Genomic DNA, 5572 nt, shown 5'->3' with positions numbered 1-5572 from the left:
GAATACTTAACATCACTCTGTTTTCCTGATAAAACACATATCGATACAGTAGAAACATGCATACTAGTACTTACCATGTTCTCAGAAGGAGGACATTTATGATCAGCCCTAATGACTAAAACATATACTATTTTCCCACAGATAAATATGTTATTTTATTTCAAAGGTACCAAAATCATTCAATAGGGAAAGGTCAGTTTTGTCAACAAATGGCACTGGGAAAACTAGATATTCGCATGCACAAGAATGAAGTTGGACACTTACCTAACAGCATATACAAAAATTAATTCAAAATGGATTAAACAGGTAAATGTAAGACCTAAAAATATAAAATTCTTAGAAAAAAATATCAGAAAACCTTCATGACATTGGATTTGGCAATAATTTATTGGGTATGTCACCAATGGCAGAGAAAACAGGAAAAAAAAAGGACAATTTGGATATATAAAATTTTTTTAAATTTAAAAGTTGTGCATCAAGGGACGGTATCAACAGAGTAAAACGGTAACCCACAGAATGAGAAAAAAATATCTGCAACTGTTATATTTTATAAAGGTTTATTACCCAGAATATGTGGAGATCTACTAGTAAAACTTAACAGTAAATAAAACAAAAGAGCCTGATTCAAAAATGACCAAATGTCTTAAATAGACATTTCTCAAAAGAAGAAATACAAATGACCAATATGCACATGAAAAGATGCTCAACATTACTAATCATTAAGTAAATGCAATTCAAAACTATAATGACATACCACCTCATACCCATTAGGATGGCTACTATAAAAAATAATAAAACAAGAAATAAAGACAAGTGTTAATGACAATGTGGAGAGAATGGAACCCTTATTTACTGTTGGTGAAAATGTAAATAGAACAGCTGCGTGGAAAACAGTGCGGTGGTTCTTCAAAAACTTAAAAATAGAATTACCATGTGGTTCAACAATACTACTTCTGAGTATTTACCACAAAGAATCGAAAGGAGAGTCTCAAAAATACCCAAGTATTTTACACTTAAAAGAAAAACACATACTTACCATATGCTGCAACATGTATCCCATTGCATGTATATACCATATTTTGCTTATCCATTCATCTATTGATGGATATTTTCGGTTGCTTTCATGTTTTAGCTATTGGGAGTAATACTGCTAAGAACATGGTATACTTTAGGCAGAAGTTTTAAGGGACAACAAATAAATCACCATGCTTTCCCCCTCCTCTGCCATGGTCACCTACAATAATCCAGGTGGTATACTCTTCATCATTCTGGATCCTGGGAAAGAAATGAGAAGCAGACCCTAGATCTACACATGGGATGAACACATACCTTTTTATTGCAAGCCATTCCATTTGGAGGGATTATTACTGCAGTATAACAAAGATTATCTTGATATACACATGTGTAATTAGGTCTTAAGGGTGGAATCCTCATGAATGTGATTAATGATCTTATAAGAAAAGACTAGAGACCCAAAAAGGAAGGTTGCTGGGTCATATGGTACTCTATTCTTAATTTTTTGAGGAACCTCCATACTGCTTTTTATAGTGGCTATACCAGTTTACATTCCCACCAACAGTGAATGAGTGTTCCTTTTTCTCCACTTCTCCAACATTTGTTATTGTCATATTGATAATAACCATTTTAACAGGTATGGGTAGTATCTCATAGTTTTGATTGGCATTTCCCTAATAGCTAATAAAGTTCAGCATTTTTAATATAACTGTTGGCCATTTGTATGTCTTCTTGGGAAAAGTATCTGTTCAGGTCCTCTGCCCATTTTTTTTTATTAGATTGTTTGGTGTTGTTATTGAGTTGGATAGGTTTTTTTATATACATTGAACATTAACCCCTTGTTGGAATTGTTGTTTGCAAGTATGTTCTCCCATCTAGTTGGTTGCTTTTTGTTTTATTGATGGTTTCTTTTGCCGTACGGAGCTTTTTAGTTTGATAGAGTCCTATTCATTTATTTTTGCTTTTACTTCTCCTGCTTTTGGGGTCAAATGCATAAAATCCTCTCTAAGACCAAAGGCGCATAAGTTTAGTACCCATGTTTTCTTCTACATAATTCATTGTTTCAGGTCTTATATTTAGGGCTTTGATTCATTTTAAGCTAATATTTGTATTTGTACATGGGGACAAATAACAGTCTAGTTTCATTCTTTAGCATGTGTCTTTCCAATTTTCTCAGCACCATTTATTGAAGACACTTTCTTTGCTCCATTGTATGTCTTTGGATCCTTTGTCAAAAATTATTTGCCCATATGCATGTGGGTTTATTTCTGGGCTCTCAATCCTGTTCCATTGGTTTGTGTGTTTGCTTTTCTACCAATACCATGCTGTTTTGATTATTGTTGCTTAGTAGTATAATTTGAAATCAGGGAGTGATGCCTGCAGCTTCATTCTTTCTTCTCAGGATTGTTCAGGGATTTTTGTGGTTCCATGCAAATCCGATGATATATATATATATATATATATATATATATATATATATATATATATCCATATCTATATCTATCTATATCTATAAATTTAATATATACTAGTATAGTTATATTAAATATATATATATTTAGAATTCTATATATTTGTCAATTAAAATATATTTTAATAAGAACACTTTCTAATATCTTTAAATAAAAATGATTTGCACTTTTTAATCTGAAACAGCTCTGGCATTAGGACTTAATTGCTTTCTGGTCCATGGGGCTTAGATGCCACCCTACTACTAACTCCACAGTGCTCTTGAGGCAGGTGTGAGCCACGTCCACCTTGTTGGGAAGTCCTTGTGGCAACCTCAGGGGCTTGATTCTTATCAAATGTTTAACCACTTTCAGATTTACATTCTCTGAAGTGATGTTCTTGTGAACTTGAGGAGTATGTGCTTTTTTCTAATCCAAGCATCTTTACTAGTATTACATCTTTCCCCCAATATGGATGGCATTTTGTAGTTTTTATTCGGGTAACTACATGCAGTTTTTGAGGGATCTTTTCAGGATCTTCTGGTGAAAGCTGAAACACTTTATCTGGAATTCTTGACTTGATAAATTTATGATGAATCCAATCTCTACAAATGAGAGATTCCACACCTTTTTGTCGCAGTGTGTAGTCTGCCTAGGGGCCTCTGAACTATTGAGCACAAAATCCCGGCCATGAGTGTGGTGATTGTCTTCTGCAGAGGCAATGGTTGTTAAATGGTGTGAATTCTGAACTTGACCACAGACAGCTCCAGAGACCACCAAGTCCCTCTAAAGATATTTTTTTGTTCTATTTCTTTAAAAAATGCCATGGGAATTTTGATGGGGGTTGTATTAAATCTGTATATTGCTTTGGGCAATATGGCCATTTTCACTATGCTGATTCTTCCAATCCATGAGCATGAACTTTTTCTATTTCTTTGTGTCTTTTTCAGAGACCTGACAGAGAGAAATAGCAATTGGCTGCTTCTCACATGAGCCCCAACTTGAGATCTAACCCACAACCTGGGTATGTACCCTGATTATCAAACCTGCCACCTTTTTGGTGTATGTGGGGACAATCCAACTAACTGACCCAAACTGGCCATGGCTTCTTCAATCTCTTTTAATAATGCCTTATAGTTTTCAGTATATAGGTCCTTCACATCCATTGTTAAGTTTATTGTAGGTATTTTATTCTTTTTGCTGCAATTGTAAAAGGAATTATTTTTTTCATTTCTTTTTCTGAAATTTCATTATTAGTATATATAGGAATGCAATGAATCTTTGTACATTTATTTTTTTTTTAGCCTGCAACTTTACTGTGTTTATTGTTTCTAATATTTTTGGTGGTGTCTTTATGGTTTTCTGCATTAAGAAAATTAAGTATAATGTTACCGTATGATCCAGCAAACTCTCTTCCAGGTATCTACCAAAATTTTTAAAACACTTATTCACAAATATGCATTCTTCTACTCAGCACAGCATTATTCATGATGGCCAAGACATGGAAACAACCAAAGTGTCCCTCAATAGATGATTGAATAACTAAGGTGTGGTACATATAGACAATGGAATACTACTCAGCTATTTGCAACAACATGGACAGATCTTGAGAATATCATGCTAAGTGAAATAGGTCAGATAGAAAAAATCAAGAACACTATGATTTCACTCTTATGTAAGATATAAAAGTGAAAGCAACAAATGAAAGAAAAAAAAACTGCAACATAAACAAATAAACAAAAACTCATAGACACAGATAACAGTATGGTGGTTTGTTACCAGAGGAAAAGGGTGCGGGGGGCAGTAATGGGTAGAGGAACTCAAGTGTATGGTGACAGAGGAGATTTGATTTTGGGTGGTGGGCACACAGTGCAATGCACAGATGATGACTGATAGATTGTACACTTGAAGCGTATATAATTGTATTAACCAATGTCACCTCAATAAATGTCATCCTACCTAATAAAAGAGTAATATGCAAATTGACCATCACTCCAAGACACAAGTTGGCCACCCTCATGTGGTCAAAGATGGCTGCCCCCATGTGGACAAAAGATGGCCGCCACAAGATGGCCAGCATGGGAGGGCAGTTGTGGCCAGTTAGGGGTCACCGGGCCAGCAGAGGAGGGCAGTTGGGGGAGACCAGGCCAGCAAGGGAGGGAAGTTGGGGGGGACCCAGGCATACAGGGGAGGGCAGTTGTGAGAGATCAGACAAGCAGGGAGAGCAGTTAGGGGTGACCGGGCCAGCAGAGGAGGGCAGTTCGGGGGGGACCAGGCCTGCAGGGGAGGGCAGTTGGGGGGGACCAGGCCTGCAGGGAAGAGCAGGTGGGGGGGGACCAGGCCTGCAGGGGAGGGTAGTTAGGGGGGAACCCAGGACTGCAGGGGAGGGCTGTTGTTGGGGACCAGGCCTGCAGAGGATGGCAGGTGGGGGGGGGCCAGGCCTGCAGGGGAGGGCAGTTAGGGGCAACCAGGCTGGCAAGGGAGGGCAGTTAGGGGTGACCAGACCAGCAGGGGAGGGCAGTTAGGGGTGACCAGGATGGCAGGAAAGGGTAGTTAGGGGCAATCGGGCCGGCCGGGGAGCAGTTAGGCATCGATCAGGCTGGCAGGGGAGTGGTTAGGGGGTGATCAGGCTGGCAAGCAGAAGTGGCTAGGAGCAATCAGGCAGATGCAGGTGAGTGGTTGGGATCCAGCAGTCCTAGATTGTGAGAGGGATGTCTGCCTGCCCGTTTAGGCTCTATCCCAGTGGGATGGAGCTTAAACGGGTGGTTGGACATTCCTCAAGGCATCCCAGATTGGAGAGGGTGCAGGCTGGGCTGAGGGACACCCTGCCCAATTCACAATTTTGTGCACCAGGCCTCTAGTTAAAAATAAAAAGCTAATTTTTCAACACATGAGGATTCAGGAAGAACACAGCCCTCTGTCAACAGGAAGAGGGCACTCACCAAGAACCCAACCATGTTGGCACCCTGGCTTAGCCTCCATAACTATGAAAAGTAAGAGTTGTGGAGAAACCAAGATGGCGGCATAGGTAAGCACCTAAACTGTTGCCTCGCACAACAATTTCAAAACTACAACTAAAAGACAGAACGGACACCATCCAGAACCACAGG

General features: G+C 39.0%; 1 pseudogene across 1 annotated transcript; it reads right to left on the bottom strand.

The window, feature by feature from the left end:
• Positions 1–2678: 2678 nt before the first annotated feature.
• On the bottom strand, positions 2679–3157 carry LOC308247663 (large ribosomal subunit protein uL30m-like; annotated as a pseudogene). Its single transcript has one exon. The product of its transcript is annotated as a large ribosomal subunit protein uL30m-like (transcript).
• Positions 3158–5572: the final 2415 nt, after the last annotated feature.

The sequence above is a fragment of the Plecotus auritus genome (assembly GCF_963455305.1).
Source record: "Plecotus auritus genome assembly, chromosome: 1".
Taxonomy (NCBI): Eukaryota; Metazoa; Chordata; class Mammalia; order Chiroptera; family Vespertilionidae; genus Plecotus; species Plecotus auritus.
Note: the sequence above shows the minus strand (reverse complement) of the source record. Positions and strands in the feature narration are given on the sequence as shown.